The 18,130-nt window shown below is 42.4% G+C and overlaps 1 protein-coding gene and 1 pseudogene across 10 annotated transcripts in view; one reads left to right on the forward strand and one right to left on the reverse strand.

The window, feature by feature from the left end:
- Positions 1–18,130, forward strand: part of LOC109901251 (zinc finger protein 583-like) — an 880,650-nt gene that overhangs the window by 142,002 nt on the left and 720,518 nt on the right. The window lies entirely within an intron of this gene.
- Positions 350–17,289, reverse strand: LOC116376429 (uncharacterized; annotated as a pseudogene).

Below are 18,130 nucleotides of genomic sequence, written 5' to 3' on the forward strand. Positions count from 1 at the left end.
CATCCCTGCACTGAGACTGTGAAGAGAAGGGTCTGGGCTGCAGACTGGAGCCTCTCTGATGACCACCATGTCTGAGGTTGTTCAGTCCACCTGTCCGCTGGTTGTGTTCTGTGTGGTGGTGGAGTCTCTGTCCCTCACGGTTGGGTCCTGGATCCGACTCAGGAAGAAAGAGCGACGGCTCCTGATCCATGATCCTGATCTGGGGCCAGGGTTTGTGACCAGCCACCTCAGAGGTCCAGTCTCTCCCACCAGCAACACTGGATATTAACAAGTCCTCGTGGACTGCAGACTGTAAACACAAATGGAAGAGAAAATCATAAAAGTTTATATAAGAAACGTTTTGCTGTACACACACAAACATGACAAGATATTCACAAATATTAACCACAGTCAATGGAGGTATGGGGGATATAACCAGGTTGAGGGAGTATAGGGGATATAACCAGGTTGGGGGAGTATAGGTGATATGACCGGGTTGGGAGATACTTTGGAAAAAGTTCAACATTACATGAAAATGCTTTTCAATAATGAAGCATTTTTACAGACACCATCACACTATCATCTACTCTGCCTCATCTTATTCATTATTTCCTCAGTTCTCAGTTCTACATCCAAAACCAACAGAATTAACTACAAACAAACTAACTCGTACTATGTTACATTAAACTATACATGGGCCGTGTGCATTTTCTGGTGGTGTATCCTGAGGAAGGTCCTCTCTGAGAACCTCTTCCAGCAGTGTGTACAGGTGAACAGCCTCTCTCCCGTGTGGATCATCAGGTGCATCTTCAACTGGTGGGAGAACCTCTTCTCATACTGGGGGCAGCTGTAGGGTTTCTACCGTGTGGACCATCTGGTGTCTCTTCAGGTGGGACGAGTCGGAAAAACAGGCCCAGCACAGGCGGCAGCCCAACAATTTCTCCCCCGTATGCATCCTCTGGTGGATCTACACCTGTTTGGGGAAACTGAAAGCTTTCCCACAGAATGAATACTGTAAGAGCTTCTCTTTGCCACCAGATCTGCTGATAGCATTACTACTACTGTCATTTGTGAATGGGCTTGTGTAGCCATTTAGTGCTGAGGAATTGGCATTGTCTGAGGTCTGGTTAAACATTAGGAGGGTGTGAGGAGGACAAAGGCCAGGGAGTGTCTGTGTTGTCGCAGGGTCCATGTTCCAGTTGATAGATCCATGTTCCAGTTGATAGATCCTGTAGAAGGCAGGCTGAAGGCAGCACCTGTTAGGGGGTTAATCTGAGGTGCCATCAGTCTGTCTGAATCACAACTAGAGGAGCAGGACGGCGCACTGCTAGGCGAGTCTGTGTCTGTTCTCATACAGACACCTCCCCGTCCCCACAGACCAAATCTAAGCCTCACCCTGGTCTCAGCCAGTCTGTTGTCATGGAGACTAAGTTTGGTTACTGTTTTGTGTTTGACTGTCTGTTTCTGGTTATGGTTAACAATGTTGTTCCCCAGCCCAGAGTTGAGGATGCTATTCCATCCACTGACCTCCAATATGTCGCCTCTGGTCCTGGCCTGCTCAGTGATGTTGTCCCCTGGGCCCTTCGCTGCACCCATCTGGGTCTGGGAATCCAAGATGGTCGCACAGTCTCCTTTGTTTGCCTCCAGCCAACCACCTGCAGGAAGACGTTACAAAATAGACTTTACAAACATGGCAGAGAACTCATATACCAATGGAGTTCTTTGAGTCAATTACCTGATCAAGTTCACACATTATAATGTGTGTTTTAGTATGTAAACATAAGTTGTATTGATTTCATTTTATCAATGAAGAAAATTAAGAAAGAATAATAGGCAGGCGCATCACTATTCCTATTGAAGATCTATTACTGTATGAAGGCTATATGTATTTCTCCCTTAACTTGCTCCCCCATCTTTAGTCCACTCCGCAGGTCAATTCTCTCTGGTCCGTCCTTTATTGTCTCTTCTTTGACCAGCAGCAGATCAGGTTTCACATCCTCCGTGTCTACTGACTATAAGAGATACAGCATGAGACGATGTTGGATGAAGAAATCTCATATGAGCACCCTGCTATGGAGCATATTCTGATGAGTCAGTGAAGGATTGCTATGAGTACTTTGAAAACATGTTAGTTAATTTGATACTATGAGAGCTTCATCTGGGTGGACTGAGCTCTGCCAACACTGCTCACCCAGTTCCTGCTCCAGCCATTGCATCCAGCAAATTGAAGGAGATCTGTCGAATGCGCAGTCTGCTCTGCTCTCATGTGGATGGATGGCCAAGGACCTGGCAAAGTCTCAGCTCATTCAACAAATAGCTGCAGATGATCCTATGCCAGTTAGCCATTATGTAAATGAACTGAATACCCCCTCTAAATCTCGTAGGGGGGGGTAATGCACTTAAATGTGCGTAGTATGATTTTAAAAATGGGCACAATTGACATTTGTATACAGAACTATGGGCACAATTGACATTTGTATACAGAACTAGTGTCCTGACATTCTGGTTCCCTCAGAAACATGGTTAAATGGTTCTGTCTCTAAAAAAGAGAGTAAATACATTATAATAATTTACTTAAAATGTGACAGATTACAGAAAGGTGTCTTCAAAAAGTACTCTTATTCCACATTTACTGCGTTTCAGCCTGCATTCAAAATGGAGTAAATAGATTTTCTTTCACCCATATACACACACCCTATAATGCCAAAGTAAAAACATGTTTTAGAAATCATTGCAAATTTATTGAAAATGAAATACAGAAATATCTACTTTACATAAGTATTCACACTGAGTCAAAATTTTGTAGAAGCACCATCGAGCACAGCTCTGAATCTTTCTGGGTAAGTCTCATAGAGCTTTTCACACCTGGATTGTGCAACATTTGCCCATTATTCTTTTCAAAATTCTACAAGCTCTGTCAAATTGGTTGTTGTACATTGCTAGACAATCAAATTCAGGTCTTGGCATATATTTAAGTAGATTAGTCAAAACTGTAACTTGGCCACTCAGGAACATTCGGTGTCTTCTTGTTAAGCAACTCCAGTGTACATTTGGCCTTGTGTTTCAGGTTATTGTCCTGCTGAAAGGTGAATTCATCTCCCAGTGTTTTCCTCTAGGATTTTGCCTGGGCTTAGCTTCATTCCATTTGATTTTATCCTGAAAAAATCCCCAGTCCTTGCCAATTACAAGCATGCCCATAACATGATGCAGCCACCACTATGCTTGAAAATATGAGATTGGTACTCAATAATGTGTTGTATTGGATTTGCTCCAAACATAACACTTTGTATTCAGGACAAAAAGTGAATTGCTTTGCCACATTTTTTTACAGTTTTACTTTAGTGCCTTTTTACAAACAGGATGCATGTTTTGGACTGTTTTTATTAGGTACAGGACTCTTTATTCTCCCTCTGTCAATTAGGTTAGTATTGTGGAGTAACTACAATGTTGTTGATCCATCCTGAGTTTTCTCCTAACCCAGACATTAAACTCTGTAACTGTTTTAAAGTCACCATTGGCCTCATGGTGAAATCCCTGAGGGGTTTCCTTCCTCTCTGGCAACTGAGTTAGGAAGGACGCCCGTACCTTTGTTGTGACTGGGTGCATTGATACACCATCCAATGTGTAATGAATAACTTCACCATGCTCAAATGAATATTGAATACCTGCTTCTGTTTTTACCCACCTACATATAGGTGCCCATCTTTCAGAGAAAGAGTTAAAACATCCCTGGTCTTTGTGTCTGAAATTCACAACGTGACCGAGGGACCTTACAGATAATTGTATGTGTGGGATACAGAGATGAGGTAGTCATTCAAAAAAATCATGCAACTTATTATGTGACTTGTTAAGCACATTTTTACTCCTGAACTTATTTAGGCTTGCCATAAAAAGAGGGGTTGAATATTTATTTATTCAAGACATTTCAGCTTTTAATGAATTAGTAAACATTTCGAAAAGCATAATTACACTGACATGGGGTAGGCCAGTGACAAAAAAAATCTAGATGTAATCCATTTTAAATTCATGCTGTAACTCAACAAAATATTGAACAAGCAAAGGGGAGTGAATACTTTAAAAATATTTCTGTTCCCAAGAACTGTAAACTCCTGGTTGTAATTGTGTCCATAACCCGGAATACAAATGTACTTGTTGCTGTGATTTACCCCTTGCTGCCATGGCGGATGCTATTGGTGCTATATCTGAGTGTTGACCCCTTATCCCCGGCCTCAGATCAATTAAAGAATACAGTGTCTCGGAAAGTATTCAGACCCCTTGACCTTTTCCACATGTTGCTACATTAATGCCTTATTCTAAAACGGATTTCAGCAATCAACACACAAAACGCCATAATGACAAAGAAAAAACGTTTTTTAGACATTTTTGCAAATGTATTAAAATAAAAAAAACATACCTTATTTACAGTTTAAGTCGGAAGTTTACATACACTTAGATTGGAGTCATTAAAACCCGTTTTTCAACCACTTCACAAATTTCTTGCTAACAAACTACAGTTTTGGCAGGTCGGTTAGGACATCTTCTTTGTGCATGACACAAGTCATTTTTCCAACAATTGTTTACAGACAGATTATTTCACTTATAATTCACTGTATCACAATTCCAGTGGGTCAGAAGTTTACATACACTATGTTGACTGTGCCTTTAAACAGCTTGGAAAATTCCAGAAAATGATTTCATGGCTTTAGAAGCTTCTGATAGGCTAATTGACATAATTTGAGTCAATTGGAGGTGTACCTGTGGATGTATTTCAAGGCCTACCTTCAAAATCAGTGCCTCTTTGCTTGACATCATGGGAAAATCAAAAGAAATCAGTCAAGACCTCAGGAAAAAAAATTGTAGACCTCCACAAGTCTGGTTCATCCTTGGGAGCAATTTCCAAATGCCTGAAGGTACCACGTTCATCTGTACAAACAATAGTACGCAAGAATAAACACCATGGGACCACGTAGCCGTCATACCGCTCAGGAAGAAGACGCGTTCTGCCTCCTAGAGATGAACATACTTTGGTGCGAAAAGTGCAGATCAATCCCAGAACAGCAAAGGACCTTGTGAAGATGTTGGAGGAAACAGGTACAAGAATATCTATATCCACAGTAAAACGAGTCCTTTATCGACATAACCTGAAAGGCCGCTCAGCAAGGAAGAAGCCACTGCTCAAAAACCGCCATAATAAAAGCCAGACTACGGATTGCAACTGCACATGGGGACAAAGATCGTACTTTTTGGATAAATGTCCCCTGGTCTGAGGAAACAAAAATAGAACTGTTTGGTCATAATGACCATCGTTATGTTTGGAGGAAAAAGGGGCAGGCTTGCAAGCCCAGCAAGGAAGAAGCTACTGCTCCATACCCGCCATAAAAAAGCCAGACTATGGTTTGCAGCAGCACATGGGGACAAAGATCGTACTTTTTGGAGAAATGTCCTCTGGTCTGATGAAACAAAAACATGACTTTTTGGCCATAATGACCATTGTCATGGAGGAAAAAGGGGAAGGCTTGCAACTGTGAAGCACGGGGGTGGCAGCATCATGTTGTGGGCGTGCTTTGCTGCAGGAGGGACTGGTGCCATCACAAAATAGATGGCATCATGGGGGGGGGGAAATTATGTGGATATATTGAAGAAACATCTCAAGACATCTCAAGGCTTGGTTGCAAATCGGTCTTCCAAATGGAAAATGACCCCAAGCATACTTCCAAAGTTGTGGCAAAATGGCTTAAGGACAACAAAGTCAAGGTATTGGAGTGGCCATCACAAAGCCCTGACCTCAATCCTATAGAACATTTGCAGGCAGAACTGAAAAAGCGTGTGCGAGCAAGAAGGACTACAAACCTGACTGAGTTATACCAGCTTTGTCAGGAGGAATGGGCCAAAATGCACCCAACTTATCGTGGGAAGCTTGTGGAAGGCTACCCGAAACGTTTGACCCAAATTAAACAATTAAAGGCAATGCTATCAAATACTAATTGAGTGTATGTAAACTTCTGACCCACTGGAAATGTGATGAAAGAAATAAAAGCTCAAATAAATCACTCTCTACTATTATTCTGACATTTCACCTTATTAAAATAACGTGGTGATCCTAACTAACCTGACAGGTAATTTTTACTAGGATTAAATGTCAGGAATTGTGAATTTGGCTAATGTATTTGGCTAAGGTGTATGTAAACTTCTGACTTCAACCATACCTAAGTATTTAGACCCTTTGCTATGAGGCTTGAAATATAGCTCAGGTGCATCCTGTTTACATTGATCATCCTTGAGATGTTTCTACAACTTGATTGGAGTCCACCGGTGGTAAATTTAATTGATTGAATATGATTGGGAAAGGCACACACTTGTCTATTTAAGGTCCCACAGTTGACAGTGCATGTCAGAGCAAAAACCAAGCCACAGAATTGTCCGTAGAGCTCGAGACAAGATTATGTCGAGGTACAGATCTGGGGAAGGGTCTTCAGCATTGAATGTCCCCAAGAACACAGTGGCCTCCATCATGATTAAGGAGGTGATCAAGAACCCGATGGTCACTCTGACAGAGCTCTATAGTTTTTCTGTGGATCCGAGAGAACCTTCCAGAAGGACAACCATCTATGCAGCACTCCACCAATCAGGCCTTTAGGGTAGAGTGACCAGACGGAAACACTCCTCAGTAAAAGACACATGACAGCCTGCTTGGAGTTTGCCAAAAGGCACATAAAGGACTCTCAGACAATGAGAAACAAGATTCTCTGGCCTGATGAAACCAAGATTGAACTATTTGGCCTGAATGCCAAGCGTCATGTCTGGAGGAAACCTGGCACCATTCCTAAAGTGACGCATGGTGGTGGCAGCATCATGCTGTGGAGATGTTTTTCAGCAGCAGGGACTGGGAGACTAGTCAGGATAGAGGGAAAGATGAACGGAGCAAAGTACAGAGAGATCCTTGATGAAAATCTTCTCCAGAGTGCTCAGGACCTCAGCGAAGGTTCACCTTCCAACAGGACAACGACCCTAAGCACACAGCCAAGACAATGCACAAGTGGCTTCGGGACAAGTCTCTAAATGTCCTTGAGTGGCCCAGCCACCATTTAACATCTTTGGAGAGACCTGAAAATAGCTGTGCAACAACGCTTCCCATCCAACCTGACAGCGCTTGAGAGGATCTGCATAGAAGAATGGGAGAAACTCCCCATATACAGGTGTGCCAAGCTTGTAGGATCAACGACAAGAAGACTCGAGGCTGTAATTGCTGCCAAAGGTGGCAATTAGTAATGACTAAAGGGTCTGAATAAGTATGTAAATGTGACATTGCGAAAATGTCTAAAAAACAGTTATTGCTTTGTCACTATGGGGTGTTGTGTGTAGATTGAGGGAAAAAAACAATTTAATCAATTTTAGAATAAGGCTTTAACGTAACAAAATGTGGAAAAAGTCAAGGGGTCTAAATACTTTACAAATGCACTATATGCATTGATTTGAATCTGGCTCAACTGATCTCAAAACCCACACAGGTAAATATCTTACTAATAACCCCCATAAATATTTGTCTTAGTGGAGTATTTGCATATGATCTCAGTGATCATTGTCGCATAGTTAGTTAGTTAGTTATTTAGTAAGTAAGTATGTATGTATGTATTAGAGATACCAAACAGCAAAATACTAATCCTCATTTAATAAAAAATATGCATTTAAAAGGTTTCCTCCTTAAGGGTTTTTACATGACATGTTCTACTCTGATTTAGCCACTGTCTCCTGTATTGGCTTTAGAAAATGTATTCTCCATATTTATTCCTCTGGAAAATAAACACGCCCCTTTAAAACAATTCAGAGTCAAAGATAGCTCTTGGCCCTTGGTTTTCTATCTGAGCTCCTTCAGACGGGAAATCAGGCCCGGTCCAATGCAAGGAACGGATAAGAATGAGATAAGTGATGCTTTTAAACATCATTTTACCTTGGCAGGCTTATTATTTGAGAGAAACAATGGTTTAATTGACACTGGTCAGTCAATCGACTGTTCTTCCCTCTGCCGGACTCTAGCTAACTCGACGGTTAACCAGTCAACTTCTAGTGAATCTTTTTGTTTTCATTTCACCAATTTACTACTTGTTATGTGCTAGATGCCTTGCTTAAATGGACATTTAAAAAATTGTCAACTTTATATTCATCATCTCCAGCACCACCATCAACATAGTCGTGGCCAAAAGTTTTGAGAATGACACAAATATTAATTTCCACAAAGTTTGCTGCCTCAGTGTCTTTAGATATTTTTGTCAGATATTACTATGGAATACTGAAGTATAATTACACGCATTTCATAAGTGTCAAAGGCTTTTATTGACACTTACATGAAGTTGATGCAAATAGTCAATATTTGCAGTGTTGACCCTTCTTTTTCAAGACCTCTGCAATCCGCCCTGGCATGCTGTCAATTAACTTCTGGGCCACATCCTGACTGATGGCAGCCCATTCTTGCATAATCAATGCTTGGAGTTTGTCAGAATTTGTGGGGTTTTGTTTGTCCACCTGCCTCTTGAGGATTGACCACAAGTTCTCAATGGGATTAAAGTCTGGGGAGTTTCCTGGCCATGGACCCAAAATATCAATGTTTTGTTCCCCGAGCCACTTAGTTATCACTTTTGCCTTATGGCAAGGTGCTCCATCATGCTGCAAAAGGCATTTTTCGTCACCAAACTGTTCCTGGATGGTTAGGAGAAGTTGCTCTCTGAGGATGTGTTGGTACCATTCTTTATTCATGGCTGTGTTCTTAGGCAAAATTGTGAGTGAGCCCACTCCCTTGGCTGAGAAGCAACCCCACACATGAATGGTCTCAGGATGCTTTACTGTTGGCATGACACAGGACTGATGGTAGCGCTCACCTTGTCTTCTCCGGCCAAGCTTTTTCCCGGATGCCCCAAACAATCGGAAAGGGGATTCATCAGAGAAAATTACTTTACCCCAGTCCTCAGCAGTCCAATCTCTGTACCTTTTGCAGAACATCAGTCTGTCCCTGATGTTTTCCCTGGAGAGAAGTGGCTTTTTTGCTGCCCTTCTTGACACCAGGCCATCCTCCAAAAGTCTTCGCCTCACTGTGCATGCAGATGCACTCACACCTGCCTGCTGCCATTCCTGAGCAAGCTCTGTACTGGCGGTGCCCCGATCCCGCAGCTGAATCAACTTTAGGAGACGGTCCTGCTGCTTGCTGGACTTTCTTGGGCGCCTTGAAGCCTTCTTCACAACAATTGAACCGCTCACCTTGAAGTTCTTGATGATCTGATCGATGATTGATTTAGGTGCAATCTTACTGGCAGCAATATCCTTGCCTGTGAAGACCTTTTTGTGCAAAGCAATGATGACGGCACATGTTTCCTTGCAGGTAACCATGATTGACAGAGGAAGAACAATGATTCCAAGCACCACCCTCCTTTTGAAGCTTCCAGTCTGTTATTCGAACTCAATCAGCATGACAGAGTGATCTGCAGCCTTGTCCTCATCAACACTCACACCTGTGTTAACAGGAGAAACACTGACAAGATGTCACCTGGTCCTTTTATTGCAGGGCTGAAATGCAGTGGAAATGTTTCGGGGGGATTCAGTTCATTTGCAGGGCAAAGAGGGACTTTGCAATTAATTGCAGTTCATCTGATCACTCTTCATAATATTCTGGAGTATATGCAAATTGCCATCATACAAACTGAGGCAGCAGACGTCGTAAAAATTCATATTTGTGTCATTCTCAAAACTTTAGGCCACGACTGTACACTACATGACCAAAAGTGGACACCTGCTCGTCGAACATTGCATTCCAAAATCATGGACATTAATATGGAGTTGGTCCCCTTTGCTGCTATAACAGCCTCCACTCTTCTGGGAAGGCTTTCCACTAGATGTTGGAACATTGCTGCGGGGACTTGCTTCCATTCAGCCACAAGAGCATTAGTGACATTGGGCACTGATGTTGGGCGACTAGGCCTGGCTTGCAGTCGGTATTCCAATTCATCCCAAAGGTGTTTGATGGGGTTTAGGTCAGGGCTCTGTGCAGGCCAGTCAAGATCTTCCACACCGATCTCAACAAACACTTTCTGTATGAACCTCGCTTTGTGCACGGGGGCATTGTCATGCTGAAACAGAAAAGGGCTTTCCCCAAACTGTTGCTACATAGTTGGAAGCACAGAATCGTTAAATGTCTTTGTATGCTGTAGCATTAAGATTTCCCTTCCCTGGAACTAAAGGGCCTAGCCCTCACTAACAGGGATGTAAACAAATTTGTGCACAACATTTGAGAGAAATAAGCTTTTTGTGCGTATGGAAAATTTCTGGGATCTTTTATTTCAGCTCATGAAAAATGGGACCAACACTTTACATGTTGCGTTTATATTTTTGTTCAGTATAACTGGTTTAAAGATTACTTGACAAATAGACCCGCAGGGGTCTATTCTGGGTCCTGTACTTTTTACTGTTTACATAAACAATATTGTTGCAGGTTACAAAAAATTGTAACCTGCATGCCGATGATACTGTTATGTATGCTATTTCCCCCACGATTGACCAGGCTTTATCTGAACTACAGTCGGTCTTCATCGTATTACCCAAAAACTTTGACCTGAAATTAGTATTGAATGCAGGTAAAACTAAGAATATGTTGTTCTCTAGAGTGCATAAAAATAACTCATGTACTTTGGACGGTGTCCATATTGATCGTATCCCTGCCTACAAATGTCTGGACATCTGGATAGCTGAAAAGCTGTCTTTTAAAAATAATATGCAGAAGTTGAGAATAAAAATAGGCTTCTTCTAAAGAAATAGATCATGCCTCTCGCTAAATAGTAGACAGCAAATTATTCAGTCTATGCCGACATCTACATGAACGCAGCTGCAACTTCATTAAAGCTGTTAGATGCTGTTATTATAGTGCTTTAATACGGCCGTCAGATTTAGTACTTAGTCTCTCAGAAAGTTGGTTGGCCCTCTGATGTCACATAGGTTGATACATTTGATATCATTTTCATTTCCCTTTTACAAAAACTCCCACTGTACCTAACATTATTGCTAAACTTTACACTTATGAGTTACTACACCCGGTGTCAGGGTTGGCTAACTCCGGGAATACCTTTGGTCTCTAAGTTAGGTTAATCAGCTTTTAGTTTTCTTGCATCATATTTGTGGAACAATCTTCCAAATGTTCTTACATTTATACTTTGGTGCCTCTAGGGCAATTCAGAAGGCTGATTGAGGACCTTGTTACTGATTAATGTGTTTTTTTTAATGAATTTTCTTTCTGGTTGCAATTTGGATTTATATTTTGATGTGTGTATTTTCTCTAATTTCGTGAATTCAGGGCTCATTTGTAAAAGAGACCTTGGTCTCAGTATGACTCCCTGATGAAATAAAAATAAAAATAACATGTTAATTCATTTGATTACTTTACACTAATGGTTCAATCATTAAAAGGCATGGTTCCACAGTTTAGACAAAATAAAATCCACAAAGCATCTCAGAGTAAGAGTGCTGAGTCTTATTCATTATGATCTAAAAGACAAAACTGATCCTAGATCAGCACTCCTAGTCTGAGAGGCTTTGTGAATAAGGGCCCTGACCTAATACCATTCAGACAGGAGTTCACAGTGGGCTCACCTCAGTGAGACTGTATGTGGTCCTGAGCTGCTCAGTTGGTTCCTCTGTGGGTTCAGGAGGAGGTGTAGTCTGGTTGTCCTCCATGACCATGGTCCCCTCGGGGTTCCCCAGACTCTCCTCCTTCACCAGCAGCACCTCTGGACCCTCCTCCTCCTGGAAGAGACAGGTGATACAGATTAAATAGAAATACACTCCATCAGATAGATAATCTAAACATGCACACACAGATAATAAACCAGGGTGGGTGCCAGAACGAATCCGTTTGATGGGCATTTGATTTTTTCATAGGGGGGCATGTTTTTTTCCGGGACCTATGTGGATATATGTAAAAAAAAAATATATATATATATATATAATTTTCAAGTGTTCAGTAAACTGTAAGTGTTGATATGACAGTCAAAAAGCTAATTATCAGTTATGTCCATGTCACACAGCCTAAACGAAAGCAGTGGAGTGCGTTGCTGAATTGGTTTCTTGCTTGAGATGTAAGGACATGCTCTCTCAGTGAAGACATTTTGTGCTGATAATGGCCCGTAGAATTCTCACCGGCTTGTTCTATTCTGAATAGTGCCGTCCGCTTTCCTGTCTCACCATTTCATTTGGTGGTGGTGCTACCACCTGCTCAGTGCGCACAATTAGGTTTTGCGCTTAGGACTCGGAGGAATAGGTTCAGGTTGAGGCTCAGAATCAGAATAAGACTCATCAGAGATGTGCTCATGATTCATTCTTCCACACCATCTGAGTTGTTTTTATTCAGATTTTGTAGCAACGCTAACAAGTGCATTCATTGGCCTTCTTGCCATTGTAAATTACACACGCTCTCACGGTGTACTCCAAGAGATCCAGAATACACTGATAGAGTACATACCATGTTCAAATTAGAATTCAAATAGATCAATACAATAGAATTGCCCGCCCTGTCCTTCATTAACAATTGGTGATTACATAATTATGCATTGTTCGCTTCCCCTTGCTCATCAACCCATCCATTCTCCCCCATCATACTTTAGCCTACTTCATTTATTTAATCTCTTATGCGTTTGAATTTAGTTTCGGTATAGTTTAGGTTCAGCTTCGAGACAATTATCTGCGTGATTATCAACTGGCATCTTCAACTAATCGTGAGAAGGTGGGGAGCAGGCCATATTGTGGGGAGAAGGGGCCTCCTAAAACGGTCTAGAACACCAATTCTGTTTGTGATATTAAGATTCTGACCATGTGTATTATAGACTTATTTAGGAAAAGTCTAGGACGGAGGGGGACATGACTTTAAAAGTAGCAGATTAGCCTAATGCATTTTTTTTTGTATTCATGAGCAGTCCAAATGACTGCTTTTGCGCTTGTATTGTGGGTTGTATAGTAATGCATGTAGTTGAACTGTAAAAATGTATTAGTCAGTCTTTTAATGTGGCATGAACACAACACGTCATGATGTTGTCATCTGATTGTAAAACCAATCACTTTGAAAGTAGGTTACCTTCACACGTTAGTCCAAAATAGCATCCGAACGACTAAAACAGCTCCTTTCTGTCTTACAATATGTAGCCCATTTATCTGATGCGGTCAAAAAAGAGAATGTCATGCCATACTCTTTTAGTCCAGACAGCATCAGATACATGGGCTACACATACTGAGACAGAGGGGTGCTGTTTTGGCTGCTCGGATACTCTGACAGTGATGGGTCTTTGTGTCGGCGCGCTTCTCGGTCAAATAAATGATTAATATTAAAATATTTTGTTTGGACGATTATGGAGATACAGTATGGCGGGCCCCCCTAAGACCCGCCCATAATGCCGGCCCTGTAATAAACACACTTTCAACATGAAGTGTTTACCCATCCCCACTACAGTTATAAAGCGCTGCCGAGTGTATGCAGAATTGGGTGAGATCAGATGTGATGTATACTAAAGAGTCTCAATGAAAGTCTTTGAATGAAAAGTACCATTTTGTGTTTATTAAACATTTAAGTGTTAAAATACATCACATCAAAACCACACATACACGTCTCTGCATGCCTGGCAGACATCTCAGCTTGGATGTCGACCCACCTCAAGCTCAACAAGACGAAGCTGCACCCCCATGGTGTCCCCCTCCCAGAGTGCAAAGAACATCGAAGCAGTGATTCGCTCCTGCAGGTTCATGCTCTACAACACGGGTGATGAGTTTGACACGAGCTCTATAACATCTATAGAGTACGACCCTTCCTCACACAGGAAGCGATGCAGGTCCTAATCCTTGCGCTTGTCACCTCCTGTCTAGACTACAACAACTCTGTTGCCTGGATTTCCTGCTTGTGCCATCAAACCCCTGCAACGTATCCAGAACTCCGCAGTCCACCGGGTGTTCAACCTTCCCAAGTTCTCCCATGTCACCCCACACCTCAGCACACTCCACTGGCTTCCAGTTGAAGCTTGCATCCACTAGCAGACCATGGTGCTTGCTTACAGAGCAGCAAGGGGAACTGCCCCTCCCTACCTTCCGGCTATAATCAAACCCTACACCTCAACCCAAGCATTCTGTTCTGCCACCTATGGTCTCTTGGCCGTCCCACGGCCAGCCGAGGCAATGTTCTTCTCTGGCACCCGATTGGTGGAACCAACTTCCCCCTGAAGTAAGGACAGCATATTCACTGACAATCTTCAGAAACCCTACCTCTTCAAATATAATCTTAAATTAATCCGAAAGCCCCCCCGAATCATTAAAATAAATAAATAAATAGAAATAGTATTTTCCTACTTGCACAGATATGACTGATAACTACTTTGAGGGAAACTGTACTTGCTATAACTGTGATTTAAGTTGCTCTGGATAAGAGCATCTGCTAAATTACTCAAATGTAAATGTAATGTCTCAACAAAAAAATCACCATGAAGTTGATAAACCGCATACATTTTCTCATAAAAATAGTAGTTTCTCATAGAAATAGTATTAAGTCAAATTAAGTAGTTGAATGCAAGTAATGAAACATGCAATTCTGAACATCATATAGCCTACACAGTACAAACACAATATGTAAGACTTTTTAGGCTTATATATCACACAATGTCTAAATGCAATATTCTACCAGGAATATTCAACACTGAAATGTGTTACTCTCGTTATTCCAAATACATCTGTGGATCTTTTCTGTTGACAACAATGAAAATCAGAGGCTATCGTGTGGAATGGTTTTTCTGCTGGTGTATCTTGAGATAGCTCCTCTCTGAGAACCTCTTCCCGCAGTGCGTACAGGCGAACGGCCTCTCTTCCGTGTGGACCTTCAGGTGCATCTTCAGGTTGCCAGCCTGGGCGAAGCGCATATCGCACCGGGGGCAGCTGTAGGGTTTCTCCCCTGTGTGCACCCTCTGATGCCTCTTCAGGTGGCAAGCCTGGGTGAAGCGCATCTGACACTGGGTACAGTTGAAGGGTTTCTCCCCTGTGTGGACCCTCTGGTGCCTCTTCAGGTTGCCAGCCTCAGCAAAGCGCATTTGACACTGGGTACAGCTGAAGGGTTTTACTCCTGTGTGGACCCTCTGGTGGATCTCCACCTTCTGGGGGCAGCTGAAGCCTTTGTTACAGAACGTGCAGAGGAACCGTTTCTCTTTGCTATTGCCAGATGTTGGTCTCCCTCCCTGCTCCTTGGCCCTTTGGTCCTCTGAGTTCAATACCTTATCAAAAAGGATGCAGCTATGTGAATTGGAAGGCCCCGTTGACGTGGGCACAGGTTCACGATCCCTGAGCACGTGCAAATGGGAGTGGGTCGCGACATTTGGATTTGTCTCCAAGCTTTCCCTGTAATCTAAAAAATCTCTGCCTTTTGAATGTCCTTCTCCTAAGTGAGTCTTGTCTACATTCCATGTCAGAGGAGCGTCGCCCTCCACTTTCACATCATCTACCACTATATCGTCCCCTTTCTTATCTAGGCACCCTTCAGTGTATCCACTACTACTGTACTGGTTCCAGTCCTCTCGAGACAGATCAGTTTGTCTCTCTAAGCCCAAGTGCATGTTGCCAGGGTCCATCTCTGTAGTGTAAGTACAAGACAGATCATTGCCAGTCTCCAACGTGTCACCTGAGTCCCGATGGTAATGAACCATCCTCGGGCTCGGGATACCGTAAAGCAAATACTCTGAGCCAGGAGCAGGACGACAGCCCAGTGGTCCCAGCCCCAGTCTCTCTGGGTCTGACATTTGGTCAGGTCCTGTGTGTAAGAGCCTGTGTGTTACAGTTAAATTCTCGCTGTCTGTCTCTGACTTGAGGTCGGCGTTCAGCATTCCACTGACCTCCGTGATGCTGCGTCGGTTCCTGGGCTGGGGCGTGGTGGCGAGGTCGTCCGTAGCTAAAAGGGGTGCCACTCCAGCCACTGCACCAGTCTGGATGTCTCTGCTGTGTCGTGGGTCATCTCCTTCAGTCCTCTCCTGCTTGACCAGAGACGATCCTCCAGGACCTGCAGCCTCTGCATCTACAGACTGACAAGCAGAGAAGAGGTTATTACAGGTACATGAGCTGAATTGGATAATAATGTCGTAGGGAAGTCTCACAAGTGCCCCTACGGCATATAAATAAGGATGTACATGTAAGCAAGTCAATAGCTGAGGGTTACCTTTTTAAAATAAACGGGTGACATTTGATGTACAGTAATTTACAAATAACATGTTTTATGCACACTAACCTCTATTACAATAACATGCTGGGTTGAGAGTCCACTCCCCTCATCTATAGATATGGGATGGTCATCTCTCCAAGCGTTGTGTCCTGCTGGCTTCACAAAGCTCCTGTGGCCTCCAGTGAGATGTCCTTCACCTGAGAGTGATTGTGGGAAAAAGGAGTGGTTAAGTTAGGTACTGTCAATGCTATATTGTACACTATTGACAATGTCTACAATTGGCAAGGATGTAAGATAACACTATTCATAACTTTTTTATATAGTATTTATTGATTAATTATATTACATGCATCAAAAAATATATATTGAGTATAACAATAGGAAATTCAAGAATTTAGCTAGAATATGATATTGTCTTTGTGCAAGAAGAATTTGTCCTTAATTGATCTGCCAGGTAAAATAAAAATAGCCAAGTAATCTGGAGAAGTTGCATACTATCCAAAAACTGACCAAGACCCAATTCTGGATAACACATCTGAACAAATGCAGAGAGGGGAATGGGGCCACAGGCCCTGCAGCCTTCTGCAAAATGTACCTCTTGCCATTCCTCTGTATCTGTCGAGGATCTTGACACTACTGGGACGACTGGCGAGGACGCGCTCTCGAATTGTCCTCTCTGCGCGCTCCCGTGCCACCTTCAGTTCCAGTAGTTGTAGTTTCCTCCGTAATCCCCTGTTTTCCTTCTGGCTGTGAGAAATTTCCACACGAAACACTGCATAGTCGTCGTCTACGAGTTTACAGATCTCTGCCACGGCTGCATTCGCTAGCACCTCCATGATGGAGGCTATTTGAGTGTGAAAAACCATACAGTTAGCCATTGTTTGCTAACTTTTGCAGCTAGCTAGCGTTACCTAGATAACATTTATCAAGTCCTGTCTCCAATGCGAATTAAAGACTACACGAGGTAATGCTGTGCAGTTAAATGGGTCATATTGTAAAGTTCCAGTGAGTTAATAAACGTCTAAATAACAATATTAACGTTAATGTGGAAATGTTTTTTGGTCACCTGTTCACTTCCGTTTACACAGAAGAGAAAGGATTTTATTTGTTGGCGTCATAGCTTAAAGGGTGTGGTTAAATGAAAAATGTATGCGCGCTGTTCTTTGAATTACGGTACTGCTTATTACATTACACCTCATTTTACATTACACACTTCTTACATTACACGTATGATCAGTATCTTTAAAGCTCAAAGCAGACTTGTTTACAAAGAACAGTGTGTTAGAATAGAATAGAAAATAATACAACTTTATTCCAAAGACTCTTAAACTGTCCTAGCATAGGTTTACTCCTTCCTGTGAGTTTCCGGCAGGTAGACTTGATGCTGTGTTGCTGTCTTTTACAGGTTGGAGTGTGAATTGCACATTATGTCACAGAAAAGAAGGGTGAAAAATAAATCGCACCATAATCTAACCCTACACATATACCAATACTTTAGCCCTACCAATTCCTGTTGCTGCCACAACCACATCTATTTTCTGGGATTTATGCTCCATCAGTGCAGACAATTAATAACCATAGCAATAAATTCTGCCTTACTAATACTCATCCTCTATGGATTGCTCTCTTCAGGCCAACTCACTGGGGGGCTCCCGGTCAAACACTTAACCTTGGCCTATCCTCTGCTCTCTTCTCTGCCTTAAGCATAGTAAACTTTCTGCCCCACTCAAACTCATCTCCCTTTCAAAGAGCACTTCGTATCCCCAGTTGCATGGGTGCCCCTACCCCATTCATAGACACTAACTACCTTTATCACCTATTGATGATAGAACCGATGTTTGCTCTCAATGTTAACAAGTATCGCTTGCGGTACGGTTTTGGAAAAATAAGGAACGTAAGTTTCATATCAGTCCCCGCAAAAACCAAGGTTAAATTACA

The sequence above is a fragment of the Oncorhynchus kisutch genome, linkage group LG12 (assembly GCF_002021735.2).
Source record: "Oncorhynchus kisutch isolate 150728-3 linkage group LG12, Okis_V2, whole genome shotgun sequence".
Classification (NCBI taxonomy): domain Eukaryota; kingdom Metazoa; phylum Chordata; class Actinopteri; order Salmoniformes; family Salmonidae; genus Oncorhynchus; species Oncorhynchus kisutch.